This window comes from Nicotiana sylvestris, chromosome 12, assembly GCF_000393655.2.
Source record: "Nicotiana sylvestris chromosome 12, ASM39365v2, whole genome shotgun sequence".
Taxonomy (NCBI): Eukaryota; Viridiplantae; Streptophyta; class Magnoliopsida; order Solanales; family Solanaceae; genus Nicotiana; species Nicotiana sylvestris.
This window is the reverse complement of record NC_091068.1, coordinates 28,199,156-28,215,388: the sequence shown is the minus strand read 5'-3', so window position 1 is coordinate 28,215,388 and position 16,233 is coordinate 28,199,156.

The window sequence follows — 16,233 nt, the reverse complement described above, 5'->3', positions numbered from 1 at the left end:
TGCTTGAATTTTGTAGGAGATATCAAGTTACCCTGATGCAGGCTCACCTATCCCTTTGGAAGATAGTGCTGATGATAAGGTAATTTGCGGATAAGGTTGGGCTCAAATTCACCCTCAGTTATCTCATTAGGTTATATTGCCCGCTACGTTACTGGGGCTTGATCACTCTGCAACGTCGATATACTCGATCCCTTACCGTTAATGATGAAGAGGATGAGGACCGAGGGTGGATGAGCCGGTTCGTTCGAGCACGAATAGTTATATTATCCCTGGAGAATTTTTTCCATTTCTTGAGAAATGAAATTTCACATATAAGTGGCATACCTGTATTTTATCGCTTTGTCCATAGCGGAGGCAGGATCCATAAAGGTATCTTTCTATTTCATTCTTTGTAGCGATTCCTTCGTTGCTGAACGAGGTCCCTAATTTGGCGGAATGGTCCCGCAAGCCGGCAGCTTGTTCGACCTATGATCAGCGGAGGTGGCGAGACCTTTCTAAAGGGGAGATGGGAGGTGAAGCATCACAGTAGGAATTTAGTGGTACTTTTTTTTAACGCATTAAATCTGCCGCCGCAGGTGTTGGAGATTTTTCCGAGATGAGGTCCTGACCCTTGGGGGAGGAGGAGAGACGGCCGACCTCGGGGTCGAGGGTTGATAATAAACTGAAAGATTCTCTGAGGTGTGAGGATGCTCACGGCGGGACGAGTCCTTTTCTAAGGTTCAAAAGAGGCGAGTCGGCCGATTTTCTATCTTTGGAGGCCTCTATTTTTGAAAGAACATTTCTGGTTCCCGCCTATGGTACTTCGAGGAATGAGGGTCTTGCGACGCCTTCCTCTTTTCTACCAAAGGCGCTTTGGGGGATACTAGTCCATCAGACATTAGCTCAACTATTGGTAAAGCTCAGCGGCATGGCTTTATTGTAAGCTTTGGTAGCCGGTGTATGCATATCTTGGTTTCACGCCCTTCCTTTCTTATTGAATTTTACTTTGCAAGCCTTTGACAAGCTTAAGTCCGAGCTGCTTCTCCATGAGGCTAAGTTGTGAAAAACTTTGGATAGGGAGAAATCCCTTAGGCTCCTTTGTGCGAGAAAGGAAAGAGAACTTGTATACCTACGGTGTGAGGCAGATCGAAGTTGGAACTTCAAAAGCCGTCTCGAAAGACAGGTAACTTGTATTTCGTGTTGATGTATGCCCCCCTTTCATTTTCGAAGATTAATGTTTCGATATTTCAGTTGGAGAGCAAAACAGAGGAGCTGGAACAACTTTGGGGGGAAGTTGGCCGGGCCAAACGTGAGTTTAATGAGTTGAAGGCTCATGTAGATGCCCAAGTTCGGCCAAAGAGGGTGCTTTGGCTAAGGCTTCTTCCCTCGAGGTGCAAGTCTGAAACGCTCATGCGAATGATTTTGTCCGATTGAATATGATCATAAGGCTCAAGTTCAAGCTTTTGAAGGCAAAGGCCGAGGTGGTGAATGCTCGGGCTGAGGCTGTAATGAGCCACACTAGGGCTGACCAAAATGTGGTGGCCTATTCGAAGGGCGCTACCGATTCTAGAGCTGAGCTGAGGAAAGCTCTTGATTGTGAGAGCAATAGTAAAGAGTACGTGAAGTGTAAATCTCAGAGGGAAACCCTCGAGGAAATTCATGCCAGGGTCTTCGACCTCTCGGAAGAGATCAAGCAATCCAAGGCAGAAGAACACGATGCTAAATTCCTTCTTTCCGATGTCGAGGATGGCGAGGATGGGGCCACCAGGCCATAGTCCCCAAGGGGGACATATATTTCCTTCTTTATTTCTGTACATAGTACTTTCAAAGTATATGTAAATGGAGCTTGTATTTTTTTTAGATGTATGTATAAAGAGGAAACCTCGCGGTTTTGTATCTTATGCGCTTTTTTTTGCCTTGATTTTAGCCAGATGAACTGGTCTTTGAATTGAGAGGAATCCTTAGATTTGTGATATTGCCCCGAGGCTCATTAGGCTGGCCCGTAGGCTCTTACACGCTTGGTCGATGTGACCTTTTATGTGGGCTGGCGATAACGACTCTTACGCTTTTGCTCTTAGGCATATTTAGTTAATTGTTTTGGGTTCAGTCTCCAGATCAAGTTTTAACTCGAGCTCATTCGTCCCTTAAGTTTTGGATTTGTACGGGCTGGCGAAAGTGGCTCTTACGCCTTGGGTGGATGCGACCTTTTATGTGGGATGGCGACAATGGCTCTTATGCCTTGGGTCGATGCGACCTTTTATGTGGGTTGGCAACAATGGCTCTAACGCCTTGGGTCTATGCGACCTCTAATATAGGCTTTAATTTTTCCTCGTTAAGGACTTTTTGAAATAATGTTTGCCTTACTCTTCGACGGTTTAATAAAACCTCGATTGTGAGTCGTTATATGGTGATGATCGAGCACCTCAAGAGGTTTGGATCAGAGGTTGAGTATCTCGAAGCCAGTGTTTAGGAGCTTACATGGTCGAAGCACTTTTGTCTATGTCAAGGGTAGCCTGATTAAACGGTTCTTTTCAAAGTATATTCGAAGTAATTGAAGGCCTGTGATTTTATAGCGACGGTCGGGCATCCCCGAGTCGCATTAGTTTTGTTGGTACAGCCTTATGACTGGAGTCAATTTTGTTTGGCCGGAGACTTTAAGTCCTGAGTGAAGTAGTTTCGACGTCAATATCGAGGGCATTCCTTTTTAGGAGTCTTATAAGTTCGATATATAGCCTAAACTTTGAGATCGGGTTTATGCCTTTAGTAAGGTCTTACATGTTTTACATGCCTTTGAAGTCTTACAGTTTAGGATACTTGGTACAAGTATGGTTCATGCCTTGCTTGAGGTCTTACAGATATTTCTGTTGCCTTATGTAGGTCTTACGAGACCGAGGCTGCCCACATGTGGCAATGGAGATGGCGATTGATGACAGTCCCTGAGTCATCGAGTGTTTCTTTGCTCAGGAGCCATTACTTGTAGACTTGGTATTGCTTCATTGAGGGCTTACAATTTCGGAGTTTCCGACCCAAAGGTCATGTGGCCTTGAGTTTTTGATGCCAGTCCCCGAGTGTTCGGGATGTTTTTCGCTCTGGAGCCACTTTCTGATCTTGAGGTTGCCTCATTGAGGGCTTACGAGCTCGAAGTTCTGACCTGGGGGTCGTGCTCTTTCGAGTTGTTGATGCCAGTCCCCGAGTGTTCGGGATGTTTTTTGACAGAGGAGCCGTTTTTAAAAAAATACTGATTTCCATTGATTACTTGGTACAAGTATACATGTTTTTGCTGTTACGGGCTCGGTTGTTCTATGTGGACACGGTTCGTTTGACCATTTGGCCCGGTACATTATTTTCCTGTCGAGACCCTATTTGGCGTATCTTGGCTTCTCCGAGTAGGTGACCTTCAGGGGGGGATGCCCCCCAATATTTGAGGTTGATTGCCAAAGAAGCCTTGGATACTTGTTGAGTCTTCCTTAGGTAGCATATGGATGTTGCCCCGTTAAAAACCTTGCCGGTAAAACCCTTTCGGGATAAAAACTCTGTCTAAGGAAATGAGTACAATGGATGCTTTGACTTTTTAGGTCGGGCACCTGCATAAAGGTGAGTACAAGGTGTAACTTGAAAATGAAGATGGTTGTACCTTAGTCACGGTGGCACTTTCAACCTCGGTAGGCCTTCAGTTACCTGCTCGAAAGACGCGGTACGACCCTTTGTTTGTTCATTCGAAAGTATCCGAGAATGTGCCTTGTGGTCGCCATGTTGAATCCGTTGAGGGTTCGAGGGTAGGGCATAATTTGGTCAAGCAGTTCAAGCTACTCTATTGCCCTCGACCTGATAATATTGGGCGAACTACCTGGACCTACAAACATAAGTTTAATTTGAAACGTATCCACAAGAAACAAAGTTACCAGTACGTCGTTATAGGGCTAAGATAGGGCCTCGAGTTTGCTTTTTCCTAGTGAGGGATGCTTTCATTCTCCTAACCATGGGTTTCGGTAGGGCACCGACGCCTTAAAAGATCATATGGGTGATATGTTGTGGCTCATTTGCTTCGTTCTTTTTGGTTGCCTCTCTTTCCCGTAATTGATTTTTGGCTTGGTCGCCGAGGAATTCCCGGAGGTAAACTTTGCTGAGTAGGCGGGATAACTCTTCTCGGAGTTGTCGGAAATATTCTGTCCTGTGACCATGTGTGTTGTGAAATTCACATACTAAGTTATGGTTCCTTTGTGAAGGATCCTATTATACAAGCCTTGGCCACCAGGTGTCTCTGATTTTACCCATGGCAAACACGATGTCTGATACATCGACGTTGAAGTTGCCTTCCGACAAGCGAGGTGCCTCCGTTGGCCCCATTTACCTATCGAACCCAGCTGTGTTGACGAGTCCCCAAGGATTCTGGACTCGGTCCATTCTTCGATTAGTGCGGGAGATGTTACGCCTCGAGGCATTTCTCCTATCCTTGGTGTATTGCTGGTACCTTTCTTTGTTTGGCTTAGGCTCCTTTGCTAGAAGCTTGCTCGGGTATACCGAGCCCGAGGGGGCCCCTAGTTGGTCGCCCTCGACCCTGTTCTTTGACTGTTATCGGTTGTGGACGTCCGACCAGGTCACAGTGGGATACACACCTAAGTTATGTTTTAGCTGCCATGAAGCCACCGAGCTTCATTCATTCAGACGTTGAGTGAAGGCCTATACAGCCCAATCGTTGGAGACTGGTGGTAGTTCCATTTATTCCTTTTGAAAGAGAGATACGAACTCTCTCATCATCTTGTTCTCCCTCTCCTTGATCTTGAAGACGTCATACTTCCTTGTTGCTACTTTGATGGCACCGGCATGTGCCTTTATGAAAGAATCTGCTAGCATGGGAAATGAGTCTATAGAGTTAGAAGCTAGGTTGTGATACCTTATCATGGCCCCTTTTGAGAGTGTTTCCCCTAACTTCTTTAGCAAGACTGACTCGATCTCATCGTCATTTAGGTCATTTCCCTTCACTACACAAGTGTAAGCAGTAACGTGATCCTTGGGGTCAGAGGTTCCATTGTCTTTTAGAAGGCCTGACATTCTGAACTTCTTTGGAATGGGTTTTGGAGCCGCTTCCTCTGGGAACGACCTTTGTACGAACTTCTTTGAATCCACACTTTTCATGATCGGTGGTGCGCCCGGAATTTGATCGACCCTGGAGTTGTAGGTCTCGACCTTTTTGTCGTTGGCTTCTATCTTCTTCTCGCCCGATTCGATCCTCTTTGTGAGGTCCTCGAGCATCTTTAAAATGGAGGGATCGGCTGCCGACCCGTTGTTTCTTGATCTCTCCGGTAGCTGCTTGGCTGGGGAAGCCTTCCCCGGCACTATCGTGCTGATGGTTTTTTGGTGACTTTGTAGCTGAGCAATCGCTAGTTGTTGTGCCTGAAACATTTCAAAATAACATGAAGGCTAACCTCTCATTCTTCCCTATCCAGGGTTTCCTAAGCTTCCTGTTGGTCTCCTTGGTGCACGCTCCTGTTAGTGTAGGAGCGTACATCGATGTGTTTGGCATCGCGTGACACCGTATCCACGGGAATCGATTCTGGTGCGTTCTCAGGGTTTCGTGGTGGTACACCAACACCTGGAACATCCGCACCATTTTCTCTTTGGTTTTCAAGATTATTGTTCACCAAATCAAACATCTTGACCTAAAATCAAAGATCTTGGGCAAGAAAAAGTGTGAAAGATAACTTGCGTTGTATAGTAAAACCAGCAAGAAAATAATCACTATTATTTTTAGCCCCACAGTGGGCGCCAAACTATTTACCGTGAAAATGGTAATAACAATTATATTTGATTTAGTGGTTCTAAAAATACGTGATCTATTTTTATGCTAGTTGTTAAGCAGTTGATGCTATGTGAAAGACGTAGAGTCAAGATAAGAACTTAAAAACGAGACATTAACCAAACCGAATCGCTGTCGATCGGGGCCTCGAGCTTGCCTATTCGAGGGCCTCGGGGTCAGGTCTGAAGCTCAAGTAGGAGCTATCGAGGGTGGTCGATGGAGATTAACAATTGTGAATAAGTCAAAGACGGCTCTTTATGGCTAATAATAAGAAATAAATGATGAACTTTAGTTAGAACACAATAAATATGAGCAATAAATGAAGTAATGATATCAAGAGAATATGTTAGAGAGCAAATAAAATGTTCTAGTGTATTTAGTATAGAGCAACAAATGTTTACATAATGACAAGGATACCCTTTATATATGAGGGGGAATCCCAACATAGTACAAACACATTAATTACAAAGATATGGGGCTGGTACCGCCATTAAATTTCTCAATTCACATTTTGGGCTAGTCCACTAGACTTGACCTACCATATGCACGTGCCTTGGGAACTCCACCTTGATCCACCGAGACCGGTAGTTCATAATCTCTCGGGACTGGTCATTAATTTTACTGTCTCAAAGTCAAACTGTCTCGAAGTCAAACTGTCACAAATTCGACCATTGAGAATTCTCGAAGTCGATCTGTGAAAGCCTTCGAGATGCCTTGATGCCTGTGAAATCGAGCCATTGATTTCCACCGTATACATTATCTTTTTTTGTTGTTGCCATTCTTCATGTTTAATTACTTTTTCTAGCTATATGTTTTAGGTTTACAACTTTAGGTTTTCTTTTCTTTTGTTCACGACTATTTAGTTGTTTAGTTGTTTCTGTTTATTAGGTTAATTAAAGCATGTTGAAATTTCATTATTTGAAGTTTATCTTCAATTGCATGAATTTATCATTATTAGGGTTCACTTTTAAGTTTGATACATAAAACGATTATTCTGTTTCTTCCATGTTTCCGTCTTATGCTTATGTTCAATATTTGGTTTGAGTTAATAACTTTACTCAAGATTGATTAACAAGTTGTTTAGTTTGTTTTGGTTAGCTGTCAAAATTTGTTATTTAATTTTTTAACTTGCAAACTGAGTAGGTTAAATTCTAGGTTTCTTTGCAGTTTCATTTTAATCCTAGTTTGATTACGGTTTAGGTGTATTAGTTGTTTAAATCCAGTTTTGCTTAGGGTTAATTATATAATCACTTTTATTTACTGATTAATTTAGTTTTTAGGTTTAAATTGCATCATCGTGATTTTGTTTGTCATTCTGATTTAGAAAAACTAAAATGAAAACTTAGGAGGATTTCAGAACTTTAGAAAACAAATATCTAAAAGAAAAAAGTTCTAGAAATGTACCATCTGTCTAAAATTAGTTTAAAAAGATGCTGAGAAATGGACAGCTGGACATTATTCTCTGTCACAGTAGTTGTACTATCCAAATAATTAGGGTAGAATATTCTTTAATGCTATTTTTGATATACACTCTATACAAGAAAAGAAAACCTGCACTCACACACACACATTAATCAGCACATTTTGATCTAAAATTTCAGAAAACAAAAGAAAACCTTGAAACTTTTCTGGCCTTAAAACTTCAGTTTTCTAGCTAGATTTCTAGATTAGTTCTTTGAGTACTCTGATTTTTTGGAAGCTTGAGTGTTAATTCTTGGTCTTTCTGGGCTGCTTTCCTTACTGTTGCTGTTTGGTTCTGTTTGCTGCTCATTCTTCAAAGTTTTAATCAGTATTTCCTCTGTATTTTGTTGGTTTTGCTGTTCTTTCAAGGTACTGATTCCAGCCTTCTTCATATACTGTTTGTTTAAGTAATACAAGACCCAAAAGCTGCAAATTATATGCTAAAAATGAGTATCTTTTCATGTTAGTTGTAGCTTACATTGATATGGATTTGTTTAATCTTTATTATGTGAGTTTAAGCTTGAAGTAATCGGGAATGAGTAGCCTGGTTAATACATTGATGTTTTTATAGTTTTCCCCTTGAAAGTAACCTTGTTTTGAAGATGCTTCTTTAGCTAAATGTTCTGCATGTTAATATTAATTTTGAACATTACTTATTAAAGTCATTTCTTCACTTTTATTCTATTAAAGAATAATATGGTGTTTACTTGAAGTCATTTGGTGTTTGTCGGCTAACCATGACTATAACCTGTGGATTTGGCTACTAGTTGGCCAGATCAGCAGGTTCAAAAGCTAAGAGCTAAAATTCTACTGTTGATATCATGCTGAAACTGGTGTTTTCATGTGTTGGACCAAGCTTTGATGGATAAATCATGTCCAAAAGAGGCAGGTGCTCATTAGGTTATCAATTACATGGAAGTTGTAATAGAATAGTTGATATTTTCATTTTGAAATTCGAATTCTGGTACACTATATCAGTTGTAATTCTCAAATATTTGTTAGGATGGTCTGTAATAGCTAGTAGCAAGGTGTTGTCAACACAACACGAAATTTTAACTGTAATTGCTCAATTTCAAAGTTGAATTTTTAATTTCCTCTCCTATGCATGATGTGTCACGATTCAAAGAGGTCTTTTTTTTCTTAAAGAAGTTGAAGGTAGTACCAGTGTTTCAAATGATTTGTTAGTACGAATATTAAGTTTTATAGTCTAGTTGTTCATTACGATGACAATCAGAAATTGTGAGATATCTGTATATTTATGTATTGGAGGAAATGTGGAGATCAAATAAGGCCTCAGTACATTTGGGGCCTTCACCTAAAAGTTGGGCCTTGCATTAGCCCAAACGAGATGGCTTGGCCAAGGATAAGGACTTTGGTTTGTATCTAATTCTTCATTTCACGCACTGGGCTCAATTTGTGAGCCCCATCCGGTGTAGTGACACCTTTCAAAAGACATGGCCTGAATAACACATTGGGCCTGCTCCTTGGCCCATTCCCTTTAGTAGTTAAAATTATACATGCCTCTCCTAATGCTATATATGTAACTCTTTGCCATGGCAATAATCTCGAATTAATTTTAGGAAGTAAATATGAACATCCATAGTCGGCTTTAGTTGAGTACAATATTTTAAAAATTAATTGAGGCACACATCCATAAATGAATCCTATAATCTATGGCCCTCACATTAACACCAAAACCTTTGTGAAAATACTTGGAATATTCATAACTAATGTAGAAAACACTTTGAACACTCGTAGATTGCTTTAAGCGCGTTTATAAAATTATCATAGCTACGGGTATAGTTCCCATGACGTAGTTGTGACCATAATTTCCTAATCAGAGGGTACATATATGTGACCCAGCCACAACTTCAAGTAATTTTAACAAATTAAACATGTTGTAGATCGTGGGTACGGTTCCCGTGACACGGTTCACAATGTGTAACAAACAAACAAGTGTACCACAATTATAACTTGTTCAAGAAATAATTCAATAAATTCTAAAAGCGGATTAAATTAATGAAAAGCATTTATAACGTTAAAAATGCGCTTTAGGTTTAAAATAACAAACAAGTGTACCACAGAACTCGTGAATGCCTAACACCTTCTCCCCGATTAACAAAATTTCTTACTTAGAATTTCTTGTTTCACAGACTTTTAAATAAAGTCGATTTCCTCGATTTGGCATTTTAAAATAAACCGGTGACTTAGAACACACTCTAAACTATGCCAAGTGGCGACTCTGAACTTAAATAAAATAATCCCATATTGATTTATGTCACTTTAATTGGAAAAACTCCCTTATATCCCTCTCGGGTGGTAAAAAGGAGGTGTGACAACCGGTAGCTGTTATTGTAGGCAAACTTCGCAAGCGGCAAGAGCTGATCCCAAGAACCTTCGAAATCGATAACGCAAGGGCAAAACATATCTTCTAATATCCGAATAGTGCGCTCGGACTGTCCGTCTAGGATGAAATGTTGTACTCAACTCAACTTGCATGACCAACTCATGCTGTACAACCCTCCAGAAGTGCAAGGTCCCAAGAACCTTCGAAATCGATAACGCAAGCGCAAAACATATCTTCTAATATCTGAATAGTGCGCTCAGACTGTCCGTCTAGGATGAAATGCTGTACTCAACTCAACTTGCATGCCCAACTCATGTTGTACAGCCCTCCAGAAGTGCAAGGTGAACTGCGTACCTCAAACAGAAATGATAGAAATGGGCACACCGTGAAGACGGACGATTTCGCGGATGTGGATCTCAGCTAACCGCTCTGAAGAATAGGTAACTGCCACTGGAATGGAATGTGTAAACTTGGTCAACCTGTACACAATGACTCATACTGCGTCGAGCTTCCTCTGAGTCCGTGGGAGTCCAAAAAAAATCGATAATGATACGCTCCCACTTCTTCTCAGGAATCTCTAACCTCTAAAGCAATCCACCGAGCCTCTAATGCTTATACTATACTTGCTAGCAATTTAGAGACCGAGCTACATATGTACCTATATCCTTCTTCATCCCCCTCTACTAATAATGCTGCCACAACTACTGATACTTATTAGTGACACCCGAATTAATAGAATTCTGGAAACTGTTGGCCTCCTCAAGAATCAACTCACGAAGCCCATCCACATTGGGCACACAGACACAACCTTGCATCCTCAAAACCCCATCATCTCCAATAGTAACCTTCTTGGCACCACAGTGCCACAACATTTTCTCAAGGACAAGAAAATGGGGATCATCATACTGATGCCCTCTAAAGCGCTCATACAAGGAAGATCGAGCGACTATGCAAGCTAGAACACGATTGGGCTCCGAAACATCTAACCTTACGAACTGATTGGCCAAAGCCTGAACATTTGCAGCAAGTGACCTCTTACCAACTAGAATGTACGTAAAGCCACCCATACTCACTACCTTTCTACTCAAGGCATCGGCCACCACATTGGCCTTCCCGGGATGATACAAAATGGTGATATTATAGTTTTTCAACAGCTCAAACCACCTCCTCTACCTCAGGTTGAGATCCTTTTGCCTGAACAAATATTGTAGACTCTGATTATCAGTGAATACCTTGCACGACATGCAGTAAATATAGTGACTCCAAATCTTTACCGTATAAACAATGGCTGCGAACTCTAATCATGAACATGGTAATTCTTCTCATGAACCTTCAACTGTCGCGATGTGTATGCAATCAACCTGCCATCTTACATCAATAATTGCACCGAGCCTAATACAAGATGCATCATAATGCACCATGTAAGATTCTGAACAAGTGGGCAATACCAACACTGGCGTCGTAGTCAAAGTAGTCTTCAGCTTTTGAAATCTCAAATCACACTCATCCGACCATCTGAACGGGGCACCCTTCTGGGTAAATCTAGTGAATTGGGGATGCTATGGATGAAAAGCTCTCCACATTAGGTCTAATAATGCCCTTCTTTAACAAATCTTACAATTGTTCCTTCAATGCCTTCAACTCTGGCGGGGCCATACGGTATGGTGGAATATAAATGGTCTAAGTGCCCGGAGCCAAATTAATACAGAAGTCAATATCCCTCTTAGGTGGCATCCCCGGTAGATCTGTAGGAAACATCTCTGAAAACTCACAAACAACTAGCAGTAAATTCATGGAAGGAAACTCCATCTAGAATCACGAATATAGGCCAAATAAGCTAGACACCCCTTCTCGACCATACGCCGAGCCTTCACATAAGAAATAACTCTACTGGTATAGTGACCAGGAGTCCCCCTCCACTCTAATTGAGGCAACCTAGGCATGGATAAGGTCACCTTCTTGGCGTGACAGTACAATATATCATGATAAGGCGACAGCCAATCCATATCCACAATGACATCAACGTCTACCATATCAAAAAGTAGAATATCTGGGCTAGTCTCAAGACTCCCGATAGTAATCACACACGAGCAATAGATGCGATCTACGACAATAGAATCTCCCACAGGAGTGGAAACATACAGATGAACACTCAAAGAATCATGAGGCACAACTAGATATGGAGCAAAATAGGATGACACATAGGAATAAGTAGATCTCCAATCAAATAGAACTGAAGCATCTCTATGGAAAATTGGAACAATACCTGTGATAGAGGCGTCAGATGAGTCAACCTCAGGCCTAGCTGGGAAACCATAACATCAGGGATGGGCCCACCACTCGAAACTACATCTCTGGGATGACCTTTGGCTAGTTGGACTACACCTCTAACGGCCTAACCTCTACCTCTAACGGTCTGACCTCCACCTCTGGTTTCCTGACCCTACCTCTAGCTGGCTGAGCGAGCGGTGGAGAAACTAGTGCTTTGTATGTGGATTACATTGGGGATTTGAGGGGCCATTAGAGATCCAATTTTGATATTCTTTGTATGTTTGGACTCGTGGGTGGATGAGGATTCTTGTGATCTGATTTTAATCGAATTTCGAGACGTGGGACCGGGGGTCGGGTTTGGCCAATTTCGGGATTTTTTAAGTTAATTTGATAATTTTCATATGGGTTTCATTCCTTTAGCGTATATTGATGATAATATACTGGTTTTGGTTAGATTCGGGGTATTTGGAGACCGAATCAAGAGGCAAGGGCGTCGTGGGCTAGAGATTGGCTTGGCTTCAGGTAAATAACGCTTCCAAACATGGTTCTGATGGTTCGAAACCCCAAACTATGTGTTCTATGATTACTATTGAGGGGACGCAAATGGCAAGTGACGGGCGTGTGGGCGTGCACCTTGAGAATTACGGCTTGGATCATTTCATGGCACTGCTTAGCAACTCTTTCTTGTTGTTATCCGTGTTTCTATCTTATGAATAAGTAAATGTGCTGTGAAATAATGCTAGATATCCTGATAGGGTTTCACGCCGATACTGTTGAGACCCGAGAGGTCGTTTCTTGCTTTCATATCATTTGCTTCATTGATATTCTGTACCCAATCCTGTTCATGCATTTTATATCTTTCTTCAGTCTCGATTATAGTTATTTGGCACATCATATCATTGTTCGTGCTAGTATCATGACAGTATGAGCCCGTGTGTGTGAGACTGTATAGTGATGACTCAGTGAGGCCGAGAGCCTAATTGTGAGTGAAAGTATATGGGATCGGGCTGCACGTCACATCAACTATATTGATGATTATGATAAGCACTTGGGCCGTAGGAGCCTCTCTAGAGTCTGTAACACACCCCCAGTGAGCATAGTTGATGATATGGAGGGATGAATCTTCCATGGACATGGATCTTGTCCGAAGTATTATACCTGGAGATGGATCTTTTCCATAGGCTGGAATGGCCTTCCTCGCTACTAGATGACTATGGTCAGTGACATATATTTTGGGATGGATCTTCCCTGGGCCGGATGGACATATACAATATCGAGTGATTGAGCATCTGTGAGTGGAGGTACACGGAACATTTATTGTGTTGTCCGTGCATTGGTACATAGAGATTTCCTAAGGTTTATACTTCGTACTATTCATACTACATTTATTTATTATTGAGTTTTTACTTAAACTGCAAGCATGTCTATATTTCTGTACAGTTTAATGGTATTACCGGTTGAGGTTTGGTTCGTCACTAACTGTCCGTTCATAGTTGGGACTTGTTACTTACTGAGGTTGTTTACTCACATTACCCCCTTCACCTTATGTGCAGATCCACGTATCTCGGGGCGCGGTAGCAGTTGCTAATCATTTCAGTCGCGGATTTTACTTGGGGATAGCGAGGTAGTTGCCTAGCGATCGCACTCTCGCCTTCTCTTTCCTTATCTTCCTCTTAGCATATTTGTTGGTTATTCTCAAACTATGTTAGTCTTGTTTATTTCGAACAACTGTAGTATTTTGGACATTGTTTAGTGACAACTGAGGTCAGGCTTGTATTTTCCACTTTGTTTTAATTTTACTTCATATTTTTTTACCGGATTTCTGTTAAAAACCTAGTTTACTTAAGTTTTAAATGAAATATAGAGTATTTGAAAATGAGTTGGCTGGCCTTATTTCATGATAGGCGCCATTATGACCGAGTCAGTTTTTAGGTCGTGACATGTTGGTATCAAAGCCTAGGTTGCATAGGTCTCTAGGTCACGAGAAGGTTTAGTAGAGTCTTGCGGATCGATACAGAGACGTCTGTACTTATCCTCAGGAGGCTGTAGAACCTTTAAGAAAAACTTCACATTCTTGAATTCTTGTCGTGCGAATCTGTTAATTCTTGTACTATAGTTCTGTTATTCTATTCTCTCACAGATGGTAAGGACATGTGCTACTGGTCAGGACAAACCGCCACCATTACCACTAGTTGGGGCCACTAGAGGCCGAGGTCACGATCGACGCCATGGTAGGGGCAGGGGTGTAGCCCGTACAGCAGCTAGGGCATCACCTATAGATCCACCAGCCGCCCCAGTTCATGATTAGGCTCCAGTGAGGGATGATCCAACAGTACTAGCCGAGGCACCGACTATGCCTATTGTTATTTCGGGTCTCAAGGAGACCTTGGCTCAGATTCTGACAGTGTGCACCAGTCTTGCTTAGGCGGTCGTAGTTAATACTATAACAGCCACTTCTCTGACCGGGGTAAGCACTTAAACTCCCACCTCCTGTACACTCGAGCAGGTTGTTCAGGGACTGCAAACACCGGAGACACCACAAGTCTAGCTGGTTGCACTTGCTCAGTATTATGTGGTTATAGTTTTGCCTGATGACGAGCAACATCGATTGGCGAGGTTTGGTAGACTTCAGCCTCCGACTTTTAGTGGTGTAGAGGGAGAGGATGCCTAGGGTTTCTTGGACAAGTGTCAGAGTATGTTACGTATAGCGGGTATTCTGGAGACTAGTAGGGTCTCATTTACTACTTTTTAGTTTTGTAGTGCTGACTTCACTTGGTGGGAGGCTTATGAGAGGCGTAGGCTTGTTGGTGCAGCGCCCCTTACCTAGCAGTAGTTCTCCGCTCTGTTCCTGGAGAAGCATGTGCCGTAGTCCTGCAAATAGGAGCTACACAGGCAGCATAAGTAGTTGCGTCAGGATGATATGACTTTGATGTAGTACAAGATGAGGTTCTCTAAGTTAGCCCGTCATGTTGTTTGGTTGGTTCCTATAGATAGGGAGAGGATCAGGATATTATGGATGGTCTCACTTATCAGTTACGAATTCTTATAAGGTTCTCTCAGGTCGCTGCTAGGAGTGAGTTGAGAGGGAGGCCAAGAGGCCTCAAGGATCTGGTAATTTAGGTGATGTTCCTTCGGGAGGTCAATTTCAGCACACAGAGGCCGTCTATTCAAACATGCTCAGCCAGCCCGTTCGGGCCACCGTGGTGGATCATCTGGCCACGGTTCTCACAGTTTACATCAGGGTCACTCGTCTCTCAGTGCCCTTCCAGCTCAGAGTTCGACTTAGGCACCATCAGTTCAGGGCTCATCTATACCTGGTTCTTCTAGTGGGCATCCCGGTGCGCGGGGCTCCCTTTAGTCCCTGCTGCAATTTGCCGAGAGAGGTTTCTTCGAATGTGGAGATTTGGGTCATATTATGAGGTTTTGTCCCCGTCTTATAGGAGGTTCATCTCAGCAGAGGAGTAGCTTTTGACTTCAGCACCAGTTACTTCCCCACCCGCTCAGTCAGCACAGGGTGGAGGTCAGACAGCTAGGGGGAGGTCGATCAGGTGGTAATCAGGCCCGTTTCTATGCCCTCCTAGTCATACTAGATGTTATTGCTTCAGATACTGTGATTACAGGTATTGTCTCAGTCTGCCATAGAGATGCCTCTGTATTATTTAATCCCAGTTCCAGTTTTTCATATGTGTCATCATATTTTTTTCATTACTTAGATATGCCCCGCGAGTCTCTTGTTTCATCTATTCATGTATCTACTCTAGTGGGCTATATTATTATTGTGGACCTTGTATATCTATCGTGTATGGTGACTATTGGGGGTTTTGATACCCTAATGGATATCTTGATGCTTAGTATAGTTGATTTTGATGTGATATTGGGCATGGATTGGTGATCTCCGTGTCATGCTATTTTTGACTGTCATGCTAAGATAGTGACATTGGCTATGTTGGGGTTTCCACAGATTGAGTGGCGAGGTTCGATGGATTATGTACCCAGTAGAGTGATTTTATTTTTGAAGGCCCACTGGATGGTTGGGAAGGGTTTTCTTTCTTATCTGTTCTTCGTGAGAGATGTTAGTGCAGAGACTCCAACTATTGATTCAGTTCTGATAGTAAGGGACTTTTCGGATATGTTTCCTGCAGATTTGCCGGGCATGCCACCGGACAGGGATATCAATTTTGGTATTGATTTCCTGCCGGGCACACAACCCATTGCTATTCCCCTGTATCGTATGGCACCGACGGAGTTGAAGGAGTTAAAGGAGCATCTTCAGGAACTCTTTGATAAGGGGTTTATTCGGCCTAGTGTGTTGCCGTGGCTGCGCCTGCTCTATTTGTGAAGAAGAAGTATGACACTATGAGGATGTGCATTGATTATA